At 41.5% G+C, this 20,770-nt stretch overlaps 1 long non-coding RNA gene across 1 annotated transcript in view; it reads left to right on the plus strand.

Annotated features, from left to right (window-relative positions):
* The window catches only part of LOC112945573, a 168,238-nt gene extending 153,439 nt beyond the window's left edge, over positions 1-14,799 (plus strand). Inside the window, exon 5 of the long non-coding RNA XR_003249041.1 lies at positions 14,748-14,799. This is a non-coding gene — a long non-coding RNA (uncharacterized LOC112945573). The remainder of the gene's footprint in view (positions 1-14,747) is intronic.
* Positions 14,800-20,770: the final 5,971 nt, after the last annotated feature.

Below are 20,770 nucleotides of genomic sequence, written 5' to 3' on the forward strand. Positions count from 1 at the left end.
ACAAAATGCTTCGTGCTTTATAAGCCACAAAATTAAGGCAGTCTCAGCTCAAGGATGTTGTTGTGCAGGGCAAAGAGCTGAAAAAAGCCCTTCCACTGCTCCCATCTTTATTGATGAGCACTACTCCATCCTTTTGTTTTTTGGTAATAATGTAAGAGAGCTTTTTAAAAAAAAAAAAATGTGAAATGCCCAGTGCCTTTGTAAAGTTCCAGTTGCAAGTTTTGTCAGTGTACTTGGTCTTCTCCAAAACCTGACGGATCGGGCAGGCTGTGCCCCAGGAATAGGAATCACCTTGACCTAACCTACCTGCCCTTCTGCTGCAGACATGGGGAAAGGTGTAGGGCTGGCCTTGGTGCTCATACACTGTGAATAATAATAATAATAATAATAATAATAATAATAATAATAATAATAATAATAATAATAATGAAAACCTAGGGTCTGATCACAATAAATGAATTCCATAACACCCTTTCCCCCAATATCTGTTGTCGTGCCAAAAAGCTTAACATAGAAATGACTGAGAACAACAGCAGTTCAAAGCAACAGCGCACAATAGTGTAATTGGATGCTAAGAACATAAAAATAATGTGGGTTTTTTTTTGTTTATTTGTTTGTTTTTTAGAAACAAAGTGTCAGAATGGGACCTGGGACTGGCATGAGGGCCAGTGTCATACGAGTGCAGTCAGAGCTATGARCCTAGTGAAAAGATGGAGAGAAGGGGGTGGGGGCCAAGTTACTTATGAATCAGTACAACTGTGCTTTGTTCTGCATGAGTGTTTTAATAGAGCAAGTGTAATATAAGGATCAGGTGGGCTCGTGGGAATGGAACAAAAGGTTTTGTAAAATTAAAGCAAAATAATTATAGCTCTAGGTGTAGAGTGAGCACACGCCAGCAGTTGATAGCAGGAACCTGCTCAGAATGGAGAAGGGAGGAGGGGGAAGATACAGTGGAAAGGTGGGGGTTTTTTTTCTTTTTTTTTTCTTTTTTTTTCTTTTTTTCTTCTTTTAATATATACATACATACATGTGTATATATTTAATATGTATTTAAAGCAAAGCTGTTAATTGGTGTCTGTTGCAAGCAACTTCAAAAGTGAGTAATATACCCCCACACACAAAAAAATGCATTAAAATGTGAATTTAAGGAATAGTCTCAAATGAATTAATTAACAACAAAAAAAAAATCACAGAAGAACATTGTCTTTCTAGCGGAAAAAGAAAAGGGCTGACATCTAAAASGGAGAGCATCCGATGAGATGGGATTCTGCCCTGTGCTTGCTGAAGAAGCCCAGCAAGGAATACCCAGTGCTGCCCATAAGCCAGGTGCAGGGTTCCAGAAGTGGACATGTGGAAGCTTCCCACAAGAAAGCTTTTGGCACCACGTTAGCTTGCAAAATCCCCTGTGTATGGGGCAAAGTATTCTGCTGGKCTCCTCTGCAGAAGAGCTGTGCACCCTAATACTCCCAGGAGGAGGAGAACTGATGGACTCCTTGTGTCTAGTTGTCTGCTTTTCCCTTCCTTTAGTATCCATCTGTAGATGTATGTAGCTACACAAGGATGTTTTCTTTCTAAGCTGTTGATTGCTCTTCAAAGATGTAAAGAGGAGATATCCGGGATCCTGGAATAGAGGACTGGYAAGTGCTCAGGTGTGCATCTTTCCCTTCCTGTGCATCTTCTGTTAGGACCAAAATGTTTAGGATCTGTCATAGGGACAGACGCAGCAACCACACATGGTCCCTACCCAGGGGGTGGGGGGCCATTCAGCGGCCTCCCCCCAAATCTCCCCTCGCCCAGGAGTCACACTCCCTTTATTCAGAGTTTGCTCAGGATAACTGTTCACAGGCGATACATATTTTTGTGCTCGAACCATATTTGGAGGCCGCGCTCGCTTGCACGTCTCTTAGGTGGTGGCTTCTGTCAGAGTGGAGAGGCCGAGCTCAGGCTGGAGCTTTATGAGCTCCGTTTGGTGCTTTCTGCTTCCGTCCTGTTTCTCTCTCTGCAGGGGATGTGAAACTAGATTTGTCCTGTTTCCACAGCGGGGTTTTGGTTTATTTTGCTTTTTTTCCATAGCGTTTCATTTGGTGGCGCAAGTCCAGAGGAGAGCGTGTTGCAGAGATGGATTTGAATGTCGGGCAGAAAGAGTTGTGTTTAATAAACTCTTTGTTGCAAACTGTAGGAACTCGAGAGCAGGAGGCCCATTTTTAATACAAACATTCCACAGTTAAATTATCAGCCCAAGTATTTGCCCGTGAACATCAAGCAAGTGAGAAGAGGTTACTTTACTAGAAGGGTTGCTTATGGAGGACACGACTAAACGGGAACCCTTTAGCTCTGGGTTCTCCTCACCAAGTCCTGCCGCCATCCACCTTTCCATGCCTCTGGGAGATAAATTGATGAACATGTAATTTACTCAGAAACTGAGCCCCTACATATCCCAGATTTGTAGCAATTTGGAAGAGGGGTAGGGGTTGAAATAGGCAAAAATCCTGCTCCCGCGTGCCACTGCGTTCCCCCTCCCCCAGGATGTTCACTACTGTATCCCTGCATCCCACCCCTATCTGTGCCTTGGTGGGTCACCTCAAGAAGGGGCTGCAGAGCACTGGTTCAAAAAATATATAGGCTTCCAGGCAGCGGGGGGCGGCGGGGGGAAAAAAGGTGTTTTGGAAATGTGCTACAATATTTTAAGGTAGGGGCCTAACGCATGGTTGCTAGGACATAAAGCTCCATTACGTGCAACGGCTGCTGCCCATCTCCTGCTCCCCGGCTTTTAGGAAGCGCTGTCGGACTCGCAGCAGGAGCTGCGTATCTGCGTGGATCTCATCTCCAGGTGACAGCCCAACAGGAGCCTGTCCTGAGGTAAAAGGGGAATAACAGGCCAGGCCCTGGCAAGGTCGAGCYGCCCGTTGTAAAGGGTCAGTGACAGCCGGGCAAAACCCACGTGTCCGCCCGGAGCCGCGGGAGCTGCTGTTGAGAGGCTGCGACAAAACTCACAAAACCTGTGAGTTTTTCTCCTTTTGTCTTTCCATTTTGTAGCAGTAAGCTACTTCAAAGGTAGCTTATATTCCATCTCTATTTTCTCCCGTGGATGTTTTGCTGGGAGCAGTGCCTAAAGTATTCAGACAGAAACAGTCCTGTATTTTATACTCAATTAAAAAAAAAAAAAAAAAAAAAAGTGGGACTGCTACTTTTGCTCAGGAAGAACTAATCCAACACTGCTCTTGTTGCTCCTCCCTTCTATCCTCCTATCTCCTCTCTTTTGGAATTAAACCATCCGTAACATATAGACATCTGTAAAGATTGCTGTCCCTCTTCTCTTTAAACTGATTCTCTTTCTCCTTGTCTGTAGGAGAATGAGTCTAGTCTGGCTATAGAATTTGCACCCTGATTTTCTCACAAGACAGATGAAGTTTTTGAGATAAGGTTAGGGACAAATTCTGGTCTCACTGAAGTCATTGGCAGTTCTCCAGATGATTTGTTGTGAGATTTGGCCTTGAGAAAAAGGATCAGTCACACTCATCTCCTATTTATTCTGAACTAGAATGACCCATATCACTACCCTGTGATGGCTGCCTAGGATACTAGCAGCGAATTTCTGGAAAATGATCAAAAGTTCAAATATATGCAAGAATGCATGCAACCCACTGTCTAAAGTGACCAGGGAGAATGCAGTTGGCCACAGCAAAATACGTGATTAAATAGAACCAAATAAAACTGGAAACTTGTTATGAAAGATCATCTATATATCCATTTTCTTATTTTGCTGCAAAATACTGTGTTAGAATGAAGCCTGGAGCCGTCGCCTCAAAGCCAAACTTATGTACACATCTTTCTACATTCTCTTAATGTTTTTTGGATTTTTTTGTTTGATTGCAGAGCCCTATAAGTGCTGCAAAACAAAGAAGGTTCTTTTCCAAGTTCCTTTCAGTGAACAACTTGGCATTTAGTTTTAGCTTAGGACTTCTTGTCCTCAGAGAATAGATTTTGCCCCTTTGATCTCTACATCTAATGAATAGATATAAAAATCAATGTTTCACAGTAGTTACACGAGATCAATGGGACCCCAGAGAAGACGCAGGGAGATGAGGAAAAAGGGCCTAGCAGCCCCGATCCATTCCCAGCATTGCTGCTGACTGTTATATAAATAGGGAAAAAAAAACTGTTAGTGAGCCCTAGTAATCCTGGTTCATTAAAGAAATGTAAGAATGCTTATCTGCCTTTGCAACACATGCTAGGGAAGGAAAAATAATGTTGAAGGAAGAATTATACTCTCTAACCTCTAACTGTAATATTTCTGTGCTTGCACAGTCTGCAAAGTAAATTCAGAGGAACCTAATTGTATGTGTCTATATCTTATGTAGAGCCTCTATCTACAGGAAAAGGAGTTGATGCAATACGGTAGTTAGATCCCAAGGTTCTCCTRTATTTTGGGGGGGAAGAATCAGAACTGGGAGGCAGAAGGTCAAAGAAAATATAAGATTTTGTTACAATAGAGCTGTGTCTGCGTTTGAAAGCATTTCACTAACACGTTGCTTTCSAGAGTTTTCCCTTTCAACATTTCTTGTAGGAGTTGAATTTTCCACTTGGTTTGATTTTGCTGTCAAAAAAGTCAAGCTGATTTTTTTCTTTCCTCTGCTAAGTGAATAAAATGTTAAGAGTAATTAAGCCAAGGAGAGTTTTCAGTCTGTGTTTTTTTCTTTTCTCCTTAAATCCTAACCTAATAAACAAACTACTTGTATCTATCTTTATAGGATATTTTAAAACCACTCTGCTGAAAGTGTTGTGTAAAACCACCAGTTCTCACTTCAGAGGCAAAAAGCATTTTGATGACCTTCAAACTTGGTTTGCTAAATTCACACGTAAAATCATGTTTGTCTTTTTTCTTGTTACCTCAAGGTTACTTCAGGGCTGAATTTTCCTATGAAGATCAAACAGGAGGGTTTTTTTCTGTCTTACACATCCTCACTTAGGCCCAGATTGTGCCCTCCGTGAAATTAGTAAACAGAAAACTTCCTGGCCTTGAAACTGGAGGGAGGATTGTTTGGTGTTTTTAAGGCTCTGATCAGCAGACCAAGAGAAAAACTGTGGGTTTTTTTTTTTTTTTTTTTTTTTTAATTTTTTTTTCCCCTCTTGTAACCTTGGATAAGTTGATATATTTGAGCCAACTTTCCCACATGTAAAAGGAAGCCAATACCCTTCTCCTGCTGCTCTCTAATACTGATAAATGTGCACCCAACAGTCTTGGGGGATATTTTTCTGCYTGTGTGTGTTCCCAGACCCAGGCCAGGAAGTCTCCCATGCTTCAGGGTAATAACACATGGTGTATGTGCTCTGTCCTGACAGACATAATACATATATATGTATTGTACATTCTTCATCTGATTTTTTTTTTGAAAAATTTTGATTTTTGGTGTTATTTTTTGAAAGTCTGGTGGACTTTCGAAGTTGCCCTGAAAATAAGCTTGCTGCACAAACAGCGACTGTAAATGTACAGAACTGAAAACTTATTTGAGAAATATCAAAAGCTGTGCATCAGGAAAGTCAACACAGCAAATTGACTGGAAAGTTTGTTAAAATCCCTTCAGACTGATTCTTCAACCAAAATTCCTTGGCAGCCTTTTTCCAGCCGATTCCAACAAAGAAGGAAAACAATCCCCAATAAAAAAAAATCAAGCAAACTCAACCCCTTTACAGTCACCACTGGGTGGAAATGAACAGGCAATGGGGACAACCTGTTTACCAGTTCTTTGGCACTCACTAGCAGCCTGGGTAGGCCGTGGCTCCTCACCTGGCCTAAGTCACATCACATCATTACATTAGGAAATAATCCCTGTTGCAGGCATACCCAAACTGGACAGGTGAGGTTTCTGTAGAGAAAAATTCATATTGTAGAGAGAAAAATGGAAAAAAAAAAGAAAAAAAGTGAGTACATATGGCATTATCAGGACTGACTGGTAAGTCGCTATGTGATTTTGTAGCTTCCTGGCAGTTATTTAGAGGCAGTGACTGCTCCAAAGGCAACATTTCCCCATATCCCCCAGTCATCTCCTAGACTTTTGGTAGCATTTGCTTTCTGTTTTATTGTTTGCAGCTGATTTTCAGATAGAGGACTCGAGATCAGTCAGATGCCTGTTTTGAAAAGCTCGATGCTGGAACTGGGTTTTAATGCTTGCCAATTGGAAGCAGTGCTTACGTTCATCTCCTCCGTGGTCCTCACCCTGAGATCCTCCTGCTATGGCCCTGTTCATCCACGAGGAGCCTGACCGGCTTTAAGAATTAGTCGTAAGGGCCGGGGCCTGATCTCGCTCCCAGAAATGTTAAAGTAAAGTTTTCTATATCAAGATATTTCTTATTAGTAAGATGTTCCGTTCCTCTCAAGGCATTGCGGCCTTAGATCAGATTTGAGTTGTGGTCACACCATTTATCCATTCAGTGTTAGTAGTACTGATTTTCATRGAGGTAGCTTAGGCTGGAGCCAGTGCTGTGAGGAAAAACTGTTGCTTTCAGTAGGAGTTTACCTGGAGAAAGACACAGCATGTAGCAGCCAAATCAGTTAAATCATTTATATGACCTGCACAACGTGCTTWAACACGGCCTTAATTTGCACAGTGTTTTTCTGTTTTCCTCACAGTTAACGTTTTCTTAGTTTCTTGTTTAGGGTTCTGCTTTCCTCCCCTGTGGCAGTTACAACTACCTGGATGTAGCTCGAGCGCCGGTGCGGCAGTCGTGGTGCTGCGCGTCACGCAGGCGGATGCCGAGAGCCRAATCAGCGGGAGATGGGATGGAGACATTACAACCGGGAGCTTTTGTGATACAAAGAGAGCTCCCAGGCACACTGAGAGGCATTTTGTTTAGCTAGGAACGTCCATCCCGCTTCTGAAAACACAGTTTGCACGCTAGGAGAGGCTAACAGGGAGAAGAGTACTCCCCGCTACAACAACAACAACAACAACAACACAGATCCGATGTTAAAAAGCTGCGGTCACCCCGTACTCCTTTTCTTCCCGCTGGATCTGGACGGGATTCTGGGCAAAGGCCGGGCAGAGCGGCTCCGGGCTGCGCTCAGGCCCTCGGGGCACCGCGGGCAGGGGACGAGTGGCTGCAGCCTGAGAAGCGACAGCGTTTTGCRCCACAGGCAGCTGCGCCGGGTTACCTGAGGACAGTGTCTGGCTCCACTGGCGGATGGCTTACAGCATTTAAAAAAAATAATAAAAAAAAAATCCAGTTAATGGGGGCACCTCCTAAGCGAACCAGATATCCCTTTTACCGTGCAGTCCCTGTTGAGAAGAGTATAATTTTACATTAATTACACTGGATAAGTAAGAATTTGTTATGTTCTGGCTTGATCCAGTAAATTCCCATTTAACCCAGTTGTCCCTATTAAGTGTGTCAGCTCTTCTTTCAAAACCTCTGCTGTGCAAAGACAAATTAGTAKATTAATGTGAAAACACGTAATTTAAGACAACAAAAATTAGGAAGCCTTTATCCATTTTTTTTTCAGAATTATTTATTACAGAATGTTACAAAGAATTCTGCTTACAGTTGTTTATAAAAATCAAATTTATTTTTCTCATGCTGTTTGTTTTTCACTTCTAAGCCTTACCAGCAGAATTACGCTTGTCAGCTTCGTTTTATTTAATGTAGTTTGGTTTYATTTAAAGTTGATTTAAAGTTTCATTTTCAGGTTCTCATATAAACATTGAAGAAAATTTGACCTGAAAGTACCTCCTAAGACTGATCTATTCTTCTYTGGCTTCTCTTTAAGTTATAGATAGCCCATCGTAGACAATAGTCAGATTTGGTTCGGTATTATTTTGTTTGTATCAGATTAAGTCAAAGCCTAAGGGAGCACAATTAAATTATCGTATATGTAATTAGTATGTAATTCTGCTCAGCCCACATTGCCTCTGTTGTCAAAGACTTCCCCTCACCAATGGGCTTTGGATGTAAAATTCTCCTTTCTTGTTTTGAAGGCACTTTGATAGCTAGGTCTGTCACCCAGCAGATGTATTTTTGTGTGCCATGTTTTCAGAGCTTTCACAGAATCAGCAGTTTTAGGGAAAGAAGCATCAGTACAATCCTAGTTACTTTTTTTTTTAAACCAATTGCAAGGCATTTGTTTCCTCATCCTTATTCTGTATCACGTCTGTAGAAGGATCTCTTGACTGTAGGTGATGGTTAGTACCCTTCCTGAACTCACCGATCTTGCTTTGTGGCATTAGATCTTGGCAGCTGGGTTTGGAGAGGAAAGTTGAATAATTTCTAACATGAAATAACAATCAACTTGGGCATATGGCAAAAGATAAATGTGTACAAGAATCGCAAAGATGTCTGGATTGTTTAAGCACATGTTTTTAACTTGTCTGCTTTTTAGCAGCTGATATGTGGGATATACATAAAATAAATGCATTTTATTAGGGATGTTTGATACCTCTGGTGCTGTTCATGCTCAGAACGTGATATTTTAAAATGCATAATCATATGTGAGGAATTATTGTTGCATTTTATCACTCCGTGGTTTGAATTTGTGGAAATTCTGTGGTTTCTACAATATCGCCTCATCGTACAAAGTGTATGCAGCACTTCCAAGTACAGAGGGATGTCCATGATGTGATGTTAATCTTAACTATTTTGGCACACAAGTTGCTCTTATCCATATAAGGAGTAGCCAGACCCGAAGTGATTTTGACAGGTGATCCATWCCTATCCTAAGATGGTAATGACTGATCTAAAATGAATCCTTTTATTGTATCATTAAATCCCAGGTGGGTCATTTTTCCTTCTACTCACTACAAGGGTGTTCTGTTTTGTATTTCAAAGCCTAGATTTTGATTTAGCAATTAATGTGAGTGATTCAAGTCACTTCTACTGTATTTTATTAATTTTTGCCAAATATAGTAATTCTCTGCCTACTGTTGATTGAGCAGAATGGAACTTGCCTACACAAAATTTCTTAGGAAATACAATTTGCACATCCAGATTTCTAACTACACCCACTCTCCCCATTATTGCAAGGTGTTAATCTAGTTGTGTGATGCGCAGATGCATACCCTCTTTAAAATAGGTTACGTGCCTTAAGTCCTTGAGAGAAAACTTATATACTTTTTTTTTCCAGGGCTGTTCACTGAGTATTTAGGCCTCTTGGTTACTCAGAGTTTTCGTGAAGGCATTTCCATAATTTTAGAAGGTGCTTTTAATAAGTGGTCTGATCTTAAATAACAGCTAAGATATTTTTGCAGAAAAAGCAATGGCTAATTTTGAAAGTAATTTTAAATGTGCCTGTAACTCCTTTACCCATACTTTTGATCTGAGCAGCTCCCTGCCAGAAGTCTACCCCAGAGAAAATGTTTTCAACCAGGTTCAAATGGAAGCAAGGTAGAAAAAAAAGTTTGCTGTGTCCTGCCTGCAACAGCACTAATGAGCTCTGCTCCAATACACGAAGGAACATATGGCCCCCATCTGAATACAAACTGGACACAAAGCAGTAATTCAGCTGAGATGTCCTGAATATTGTAAACGGGCTGAGTGTGGTTGAAGGTGTTTATAAACGGTGGCTGAATCCCACAGACTGACTCACTGCCTTCTCATGTCCTGGGCTCAAGGTGCTATTTGTAAGAGTTTAGAAAATGACCAGTAGAGGGAATTCTTAATTAACGCTAACGAAATAGCTAACTGAAGGTTGGCAGAGTTGGGGAATGATTAGTGAGAGTGTTATGTTACGAAGAAAAGATTTCTTGTGCTCATGACGCAGCAAGAGACGGATTATGGAGAGGGCGAGTTAGGAGCTAAAGAATCACAGGACAAGCAAATTGAATATTTACTGGCAAATAATTGCTCTCTTAAGCTATGGCACTCTTCCTAAATTCTTGGCATTCCTGAGCACTCAAAACATTTAAAAAAATGCCTCTTTACAGAGTAGATGTAAAAAAACCCTCAAAGGCTGATTTTACAGACTTGCGCAGGTAAGAACGTGTGCGTTACTGCATATTTTTCTTCTGAAGCTTTAGATTGTTCCGTTGTTTGTAGGAATGTTGCTTTATTTTCCTGTTTCGAAGAGAAAGTTGATATTTTGGTCTCCCAGCTATATTTGCTCTAGAAGTTGCTGYGGTGTAGATACTCTTCTAGATTTAGCATATGCTTTTGTGTCGGCACGGAAATATCCATGTACAAGAAAAGAAAAGTAACTTTGGGGAGAAAGTGTATGGCACAGTTTTATTTGGTTTATATGGATGATGGCTTTTATAGACRTACCTATAACTGAAAAGCTGCCTGGTAGCCTAATGTGGGGCAGAAACAGCTGCCCTTCTATGCTTGCATTTCARTGTAGTCTAAGTTCCTTGGAGGAAAGTTTGTCAGGGTCTGCAGGGATGGAGCTTTTTCTGAGAAGCTCTTTGAGACTGCCTGCATCTGTAATTTTTCTATAACCTGACTCTGTCAGGATATTTGATTTCTGGGATCCCRCTCTGCTCCTGTGTGCAATTTGCACGCCTGTTGCCATTTCCTTTCATTTTTGAATTTGACCACTTTCAACCAAGTTTGATGGATAAAAGTCTTTACAATACCTGAGTGTCCACGAGTTCTGTGTAAATAGGCAGCTGATAAAAGGGGAAAAGCTCTTTTAATGACCCCCCTGAGGGGGGCTTGCCTCACATTTTCACCCCAAATTATACACTAGGGACCCCCAGGTAGACAGTAATCCATGAGAAAAGAGGCTCTGTCTGTGAATTGGCTAAATTTCACTGAGAACTTGCTTTTTTCCACATTCCACAGCTTGTGATGGTAAAAAGGCATRTTAGATGTTGGAGATCGATACATAATTAAGACGACTTTGTCTTAAAATAAGATTCTTACTCCTCTTTTAATCATTGAATGGCAGAAGTAGAGAAGGCTGTAGAGAAGACTAGTGCTGCCTGGAGATGTTGCAAAGATCTCCATCCAAATGGATGGAGGCTTCAGCATGCACGGTACCTCCAGACTTGGTGTTTAAAAGGACAGCAGCATTAGCATCTTTTGTCAACCCTACAAAATATTCTTCTTTCTTTCTGGCCCCTTTTCATCAAGTGCATGAAAAGGAATGGCCAAAACAATACCCCTTTTACCAGTAAATGAAAGCAGCATGTATCCCAGAGAAGCAGGCATGTTCCTTTGATTTTTACAAGGATTTTATTTTGGTTGTAACACTCTGTCACATAGGGTGTCCAAGCTTGAACATTCATTTGTTGAATGAACTTCTGTGCTGTTTAGAACTGCTGTGGGAAGCCCCAAAGTCAGCATCACAGGACATAGTATCAGGTCCTTCAGAAAAGATGGTGCAGTTCCAGTAAAGCTTAATAAGGACTTAACCTTTTCCACAGCGGGAGCTTCTCCTGAAGAGGTATCAAATTGAAGTTGGCTTGTGCCCAGAAACATGGGCAGTTTTCAGTCCTCATACTTTATTGTACTATAGCTTCTGTTTATTCTGTAGTATGCTATTTCTCTAATATATTTAATCATTATTCTAATGATTTTATTGTTGTTATTGTTATAGTAATAATTAGTCCTTTTTAAACTCTTCTATACTCTTGGCCCTTCTGATGTCTTGGGTACAGAGTACTGCAAGTTAATTATGTAGTATGTGAATGAAAAATAATAATCTTATTATTGATTTTAATGGTCTGCCTTTTAGTTTTAATGATGGTCCCTGCTTTTCTTGTGAGGTCAGACTTATTTTATTTTCTCTATGCAGCTACATTTGTATCACTCCTACTACATTTGGTCTCCTCTCCTCTCCTCTCCTCTCCTCTCCTCTCCTCTCCTCTCCTCTCCTCTCCTCTCCTCTCCTCTCCTCTCCTCTCCTCTCCTCTCCTCTCCTCTCCTCTCCTCTCTTCTTTTTTCATCTCCTTTCTTCTCCTTTCTTCTTCTTTCCTCTCCTCTCCTCTCTTGAATTGAAGAGAATTTCCCTCTTTTTTTTTTTTTTTTTTTGCCTATGGAGAGCTCTTGAGGACTCTAATAAGTCTTTGTACTCTCTGAACCCTTTGTGTTTCTTCTATATCCTGTTTGAGACAGGGTCATCAGGGTTGACTGCAAAATCCAAAGTGGTGGCTTAACACCARCTTATGTAACAGTATTATGGTAGTCACCAAAGTATTTCCTTCGCCCCACCAGGCCGTACAAGGCATGGAACAATGCACAAAATCACTGTTTCTTTTTCTTGATTTGGGTTACATGAGCTTATTGTGCCTCGGCAGATGAAAGCAGTGCAAATTATTTCTTCATTTACGATAGCAGGAGAGGCTGACTATGGAATGCTTTGGAAAGGCTTCCAAAGTCAAGGCAGAAACGTGTGAAGAGGATCTCTGTACCTTGCGTGCCGTTAACTGGAAGGCTTCCATAAGAGGGTGATGGCTGAAATGAGAAGGAAGTACAGCTTGTTCTGTGGCTCCTAGACCATCTGCAAGGCACTTGCAGGAGAGRAGAGGATGCCAAACAAACCCACAAAAGTGATATAGTGGAAGCATGAATCAGTCTTTGGTCTACTCTTACTGGGAAAAACAGGCAAAGTCTGGGACTGTGCCTTGGGTGGCACTATGACACTTCATTCATTGGAAAGATATGAATTTCAAGACCAGCAGTCACACTAAAAAGTCTAGAACAGGCCTTTTTATTTATTTTTTATTTTTTTTTTCCAATTTAGATTGTCAATTTTTGTCTTTTTATTTCTGCTGATATTTAGGTGCATGTTATAAAAACGTATAATAAGAAGTCTCTAGGTCCAAGCAGAGCACATCAAGTTGGCTTTGCTGAAAGCAAGTGAGTTTTATTCCCATTCCTCTTCTGTCACTTAGCCCTTTTTTTTCCCCCCTTTTTTACTTTTTTTCTTGCCTGTCTCTGCCCTTCACACAGAATTTTCTTCCTGAGTAAAAAATCTGACTGGCCCAATATATTTTACTACAGTGTAAATGATCAGTATTAAGGTGATAAAAYGTACTTTACTGCCTCTCACTTGCCCAAGAAATAACAAATAGGTTTTGAAACGCAGATGGTTGAATGGAGAGCCCAGAGGTATCACAGAGCTAACAGGTGCAGCTCCCTCTTCTGATGTCGTAATGCAAAGAAATCGTGATTTCCCAGAAAAATCAGGAAAAGAGGAACTTAAGAGTCCTAATACATATGTTTTTAAATTGTGTCTCTGGTAGATATTGCAGGAGCTGCATTCATGCACTGAAGGTAGCCAGCCCTTGCTAAGAGCAAGGCTCGCTTCCTGGCTAAGGCAGTGTTGAAGGTAGAGCCTTGCACTGGATTCTGGTGTGGTCATTGACTGTAATTTGCACAATTTGTTTTATGTCTGTTTTTATTCCTGTTCTCCCATGCCATCCCCCTGGAAAAAACGTGGAGCACTAGCTGAGAATAACTAATGTGTGCTTCTGCAGATCATAGCGAGCCTTGCATAGGAAAAGACAGGGAAAGAACAGAAGAAAAAGTGTGTTACTATCGAAACTAAATACTAAGGCAATGCAAAACACATCTCTGACATGTGTAGAATAAACTGTTTAATACCTGAAGAGATCCTTAAGCAATACAACATATGTCAAGTCCTTGGTGAAGAAGGAAAAATCACACCACTACCATTTCATCTTTAATATGGGGCTGTCAAAATTGATTGACGGCATTCCAGTGGTTAAAGACTTACATCTGTACTCCCTCAGTTCCTCACATTTTGATAGTGCTTCTGTGAGCTATTGATAATTTGGGGTGCAATTTATTCCGATTTTTGTTCACACTACCATAAATCCCAACTCAGAATGAAAATGGTCAGAGAATATAAATGTTTCATTATTAATGAAGTCATTAGGCCCTAATTTTGTGTTTTTAAGCTTGACTTGTCCCACTGAAATCCTTGGCATGTGCTTAATGAATCAGGGCTATAGCGCAGGGCTGAGAGCTCTTCACTGTCATGGGTGCCACGGGACCTCTTAAACACAGTTGAGCCGAGGACAGCAGAGGACTTTCAAGTGGTATCTCCTCTTTCTRGAGATGGGAATGGTTATCCTGGCAGAAGCTAAGTAATCTATACACAGCCACCGAATGACTCTGTCAATGGCTGGAGGTAGCAAACAAGTAAACAGACCTTATCTTTTTGCCTTCTGATCTGAGTACTAGAGCATAATTCGGGGCAAACTAAAGGTGAAGAAACCAGAAGTATAACTAATCAGCTGGTAGTTAGAAATGAGGAACTGGCAAATAGTGAAAATTCTCCTCACTGCCCACATGCTAAGTATCAAAGACTTGAAATTCTAGGTTGCAAGAAAAGTGCTTTAGTGAATTAAATCCTATTAGAAAACAAGCTCATAATAATTGTAGTAACATAATAAAAAGCAATGAGTGCAGGAATGAGAGGGTATTACAGATCAATAATTTTATGCAAACATTTTTCTCGGACAAAGTCAAGGAGTCTGGTGCATTGTATACATAAATGTTCCATAAAAAGAATTTTCCATTAGTCATCAGATCGGAACAAAGTTTATAGAAGTTGGAAAAGCAAGTCATAAGAACTGTAAAACATTCTGAAAAGTGAAAAAGAAGAATAGAATGGAAAACTCGGTGAGCTGTTGAAAGAAGCGGGAAGCAACAGATAGGGAGAGATTTTTCTTCTCCTTTTGTTTAAAAGATGGAGTCTTGATGGAAAGTTAAGGTGGGAGAATACTATAACCGACTGTGAATATACGATACTGCTAGAGAAAAAATTGCTCTGCTGTTCCTATTTTCAGACAAATTGGCTTGGTGGTCCTGGTCCGTCGCTTCCACACAATTATCAAGTGAAGTGCAGGAGATCTCCCTCAGCTGTAAGTAGTAATGAGGCTTAAGCATTTCTTTGCACATTGCTGCCAGAAAGCGACCTTTCCCACTGGAAGGCTCGCCTTTTCATTATGAAGGTGTTACTGCTTTTCTGCATATTTGAAGTATCCTCTCACTCTGTGACAACAGAAAATTTGCACTAACAGAAGTCCCCAAGAGCTTCTTTGACCTCGATGGGAAAGGTGGTGAGCAGTAGGACTTCCAATGAAGAGTGTATGGCAGCAGGAACTTCGAAGGAGAGCRAAGGAATGGGCACATTTAGGATTATACTCAGGATGTTACATAAATGATGGGAAAAAAAAGCACTAATAGGAGGTGCTGCTGGAAGGAAAGGGCATGGTGGCGTGAGTCAGTCCTCACAAAATGACCCTTGAAATGAGATGGRTAAAAGGTGTAAAAGGAGTACACAGGCTGTAAGCACTCTGAGGAAGTGCGACTATGAGGCAGATTTACCTGGGATTTTTGTGCTAGCAGGAGGACAAATTTAGGGGAAGGAGGACTTTTAATGATCAAACAGCACAGCTCAAAGCTGCGCTAGTTTTATGTGTATGAATGATAGGCAGTGGTGAAACAGAGTACAGCAGAATCTTAAACCCATAGATTGTGACCGGCCAAATTACAGCCAGATTTATGCTCTCTGCAGCTATAGCTCAGATTGGGCTGTGGTTTTTTATTTTTTCATCACCTTTTTTTCCCAGTTTATTTTGTGGTATGTATCATTCCTCTAATTGTGTTCTTTGTTGTTTCTCTCCTGACATGTTAAATCCCACAGCACTGCCTAGTCTTGATGTTTTCCTTCTCTTTCAAAGTGTCCCAAGAGAGAGAAGCAAGGAAGGTATATGTATTTGACTTTGAAAAAGGAGTTGATGCCAGTTGCAAAAGAAATAAAACATATCAGAGGGGTCTGCTGGGGGGTGGGAAGGGAAAATATTGCTCATTTGTAACAAAAGATCGCCTTGAAGACTGCTTCAGCTTGATCAGTTTGAAACCCCTCTCTCACTCGTTCCATTACAAAGGCTTTTATGTTGCTGTTTCTTTTGGAAAAGTACTTCATCTCTTTGAAAYTACATCCAAGGCTCCCCGAACGTGCAGCTTGCTTTTGGGCCCAGTGCAGGTGAGCTGTGCGCCGGGGTCGCATTGCGGAGCGATTAGAATATACATTAGGAGAATATACATTAGTAGTGGGGCTTTCAGCTCGGGGCCGGGCCCACGGGGCCCGAGGAGACGTGATGTTCCTGCTGGTGAGACGCGCGTGGCTTCTGCGGGGCCTCCCGACGTCGGGCCATGTGGGCAGCACCGTCGGAAGGGCAGTGCAGGGCCCCAGCTTCTCCCCCGCCTCGGAGAGTGAGCATGGAATTAGGCCCGGGGATAGGTCACTGCCGGGCAGGAATTGCGTGAGGGAAGCTCAGCCTCAGCACGTACAACCTGCCTCCACAGGGCTCCTGTGGTAGGAGGCAGGGCCTGAGGGCCTGAATTCTGCGTGAAGGCAGGACAGGAGTGGTGTGAGCCGTCCTGCCTTGCACATCTGTAACTCCTTCAGAGATGATCATTCCCTTAGAGCACCTGTTGGGGAATGTTCCTGGGGCTGATCCGTACAGAGCCTTGCTGTATTAATTCAAGCGCTCCGTGAGCCGCGGCCGAATATCCATGCCCAAATTCCCCATGGCTTCCTGTAGTCACGACTCGGCTTCCTGCTGTGCTTGTTCCTTCCCTGCTCCCAGCGAATCCCTCCTCTCTTCTGAGCTTCTAGCTCCAGTTTCCAGTTTGCGGCACAAAACTTTCTTTGCAGTGCACAGCCGTGGGGCTCGGTACSAACTTTTCATTTAGGTATTGAAAGTTTAACCTAGCTTTAAAATACTGCTCCCTTACTGATATGTAGAAAGAAATTAAATGGTCAGTCTACAACAGAAAAGTACAACCTTTAAATTAGTAGTAGTCATCCCTGGTATGCCTTAAAAGTTTTTTTTTTTCTTTTTTTTTTAATGTGTTTATCTATTTGTATCAACTACTGTTGCTTTTATTTTCAGTGTAGAAATCTTGCAGGTTTTTGAAATTTTCCTTCTCCAATAAACCATCATGTAAGGTTAGCTCAAGTGAGCTGCTGCCAGCAGGTAATTTCCTTCTACTGCAAATGAGCTTTGTGTTTCACACAGACTAAGCACTGCGGCAGCTCTACTAACAGCCCCGTGAGTCCGGAACCATCTGAGTGAAGGGGMCACAGGATTTCACATTGGTAGATTATGGATATGGGAAGAGGCTTCGTTTCCCYGCCTGGATGCCACCCTGTGCCCCGTGCTCTGGGTGTCCCTGCTGGAGCAGGGGGTTGGACTAGATGATCTCTAGGGGTCGCTTCCAACCTCAACCATCCTGTGATCCTGACAGGATATCCCCTTTAATACAATAGCCTGTAGCCTGTCACCATATGCAGAGATGCCTTAACAACAAGGCRGTGCTTTGGGGTTAAAGACTAGAGCTGGAAGGGAAAAGGCACAAGTTCTGTTCTTCAGACGCGATGAGTGAACGCAATGAACTGATTATAACTTCTGTGTCTCAAATGCCTTATGTCTGAGGGAATAATAAAAATACATATTTCCTTTGGAGGGGAGCTGAGATACTTCATCCGTTTGGAAACCGTTTTTCTCTTTTAGGAGACGGATGTTTTACCTATTTCCATGAAAAATTGTAAATGTTTCAGAAACAATTAATGAAGCTTCCTGACAGCCTCTTGGGTGAGGAAATATGATTGCTGTGGGAAAACTGAGGCAAAAATCTGTCATGTGAATATTTTATTTTAATAGTTAATGAACAGGGAAAAAGAAAGTAATGCTGTAAAACACATGAGCAAGATTGTGGAACACTTTGGCAGAGAAAGGTTCTGGGATAAATTTTATCCCGATTGGCACCTTGTGAAGGTCAAAGTGTCTACTCAGTGTATAAGTCAGAATTAAATTTGGCTTGTGGTGTATATGGAATCAGAACTTCTTAGTATACATAATTTGAAAGTACACATAATGCGTAAGGCAGTCTTGTATAACAGAAGCACATACTTTGTCAGGAGACTGCATAGAAAGATAAACTTCCTTTGGTTTCACATCGACAAGAATGCCAGCGCTTTTTACGTGAAGACCTCAAAAGTTTTTCAGTAAACAATACCTAATCCCCAGATAGCATGCCTCTTCAGTAGATCTCAAAAGAGCTTGATCAAAATATACCACACCATTTCAGCTTGTTTGTATAGTATATAATTAGCATTTCCTATTTAGTTGTTTGGAAATAGAGACTCAGAGAAGTGAAGTAGGCCACCCAGCAAATAGAGTGGCAGTTGAGGAAGAAAAGCCAGATGCCCTGACCCTTGGCTCTCTATTTAAATCCAAAGATCATTAGTCTTTGGAAGCACGCAGATGTCCTTACAGTGCAATTTGGTTTGTGCAGAATGTCTTACTTAAGGTGACCCACTTGTTTTGACTCTTTCACCATCCCAAGACCAAGGTCTTCAAGTCATAGGTAGAGTCAAACCTGCCTTTTTTTTCTGTTCTGTTAGATTTTAGTCTGAACACATAGCAAGTAACATTTAAAACTACATTTACATTATGCTCCTGGCAGATTGTAATTATGTAAATATGTATATAGCCATATACACTGAATAGTTAACTATAATATCTATAGCAGTCACTTTTCTCCATTAGACTTCTGTACCTTTATATGCCAGCCATTCAGTACGTAACTGCATCTGTAACTAAGTCAAGCATATTGTAAAAGAARAAAAAAAGGGAAGCTTCAGCTCATAAGACATGAAAAATTTATGGTGAAAAAGACAGGACCACCCGTAAGTATCAGGTACACACTGRCACTGTATGATTATTTCAGATCTTAGGGCATCTTTTAGGGTAAGCTTTTCCAAAGTGTTCAGCAGTGACTTCAGTTTATACCCACTGAAGTAAATGGAAGCTTTATTTTATGCTTCAGTTGGAGGGGGAAAATACTCAATACTGTGAAAATCTCACCCCTAAGTAAAAACAGGTTCATGTCAATGTTTAAAAAAACAGAATAGCCCATTGCCATCTCTACTTGTGTTGTTTTGAAAGAGATAAGGGAAGACCATGAGTGGAAATGGATATTACTTCGTAACTAAGGAGAGCTGGTACTTTCCAGCACACTCTTCTTATATCTAAATTATAAATTCTTATATCTAAATAGTTGTTTCCTTAGTCATCCTGCAGCCCAGCTCATCTGTGCACGCAAAGACGTTTGCCCCTTGCCTTTTTAGACCCTGAAGTTGTCAAGTAGGTTAGCCAAGGACCTTTTTCACTTGCCCTGACTTGCAGCACAAATAGAAATTCTGTGAGGTTCCCCTGGGAGAGAAAGGTGAGTGAGGGGATCACTGCTAGTCTGAGCTCAGGAATGAGAGGCTGGACTCTGGGATTAACTCCCCATCTCTGACACGAGTTTTGCACCGCTCATCTGCTCATCTCAGTGTTCTCTGATTCCAAAGTTGTCTAGATACCATGTGTGGCTGATCCCTGATTACACAGTAGTGTTAGTAAGAGTTATACTGGTTTTGCTGAATTTCTGTGCTTCAAAGTGCGTGAAATGGCTGCAGTTTTCTCTGGCACTCAAAATCTGAGTGGTCCTTTGTTTTGAAGAAGATGGGGAACCCACTTGCTAGCAACGTTCRTGGCAGAAGCACATGAGCCATCCACTGCTGTTGCAGTCGTGCTGGAGGTTGAATTTAGGAAAAGCGGTACATCAGAGGCAGACTTAAGTCAGAGAAGATCTGGCTACTAACTGATCTTTACTCTTTAGAAACAGGCATTTGCATTCTTTGGATCCCCAAGTTGTAAATCATAAGGGAGAATCATCATTCTGAAAGCTATGCTTATTCTCAGCATGGTGTGTGTGGTGAAGAAGGCATTGAAAGAAAGCATTAAGGCTAGGATAACATCAAAGAAAGTGCTTCAATTTTTATTCTCCCTTCCATGGCAGATTAATTAAAACAGAACGAAATGCCAGCTAGCTTGAAAAGAAAAGCAATGTGCATATGTAGACTACAGCAGTTTATTCTAAGAGTGAAAATAAATTTTTCCTCAAACTGCAGCCCTGACTAGATGAGCCATTACCTTGCTTCTTTCTTGATATACCTTCTCAAAATCACTGGCCATCCCATATGGCTGCTTTGAGATTTTTGTTGTGCTGCATCCCTTGCTTGGCTTTCAGAGCTGTAACAGATAACTCGGCTCGACCCAGTGTCTGCTGATACTCTGTTGTGCTGGCACGGGATATGAAGGGATGTTACGTTATTGCACCAACCCTCTTGCTATGCTTTGAAACAAAAAGTTCAAGCAGGGTCCCCACCGAGCGCTCAGCAAGCGTCGTGGTGGTAACCATAGGAAAATAGGAAGTGGAAGCTTTTCAGGCAGAAGGAGTCTAAGGAGACAACCTCAGTCTGTACCCTCCTTTGAATTAGCAGTTGCATGGCACAATATCCTTTTCAGCTCAAAAGAGTGTGTCTAATCCATTTTTTCCTTAGATTTGCACTTTATTTTAATTTTACAATGACTACACCCCGTATGACAACATCCTGTCCAGCATGCAAATATTGCTGCGGAATACAATCCTCAGCTCCACCAAGCCATTCCCACAGTCGAGACAGGGCTGTCTGCTGCCTCAGGACACACCAAGGCAGTCATAACATTGAATTTCATTCGGCTGGAACCGAGAGATGCTTTCAGTGTTTGAAAAAGAAAAAAGAATTCCAGAGAGTAACTTGATGAGGTCTCAAATAGCAGAAAAGGCAAAATGTGTGTGCATAAAAGGGGCATAAGAGGCAAATGACGAGTATGTAACGTGGAAGCCGGTTGTAAACAGCAGCTTATTTTTCATGTGTTCAGTAAAGAAGTGTTTTCACAGCTTTATGCATTGTGGGCCAAGGTGAGCT

The sequence above is a fragment of the Nothoprocta perdicaria genome, unplaced genomic scaffold (genome assembly GCF_003342845.1).
Source record: "Nothoprocta perdicaria isolate Ctin4 unplaced genomic scaffold, notPer1 scaffold_193, whole genome shotgun sequence".
NCBI lineage: Eukaryota > Metazoa > Chordata > Aves > Tinamiformes > Tinamidae > Nothoprocta > Nothoprocta perdicaria.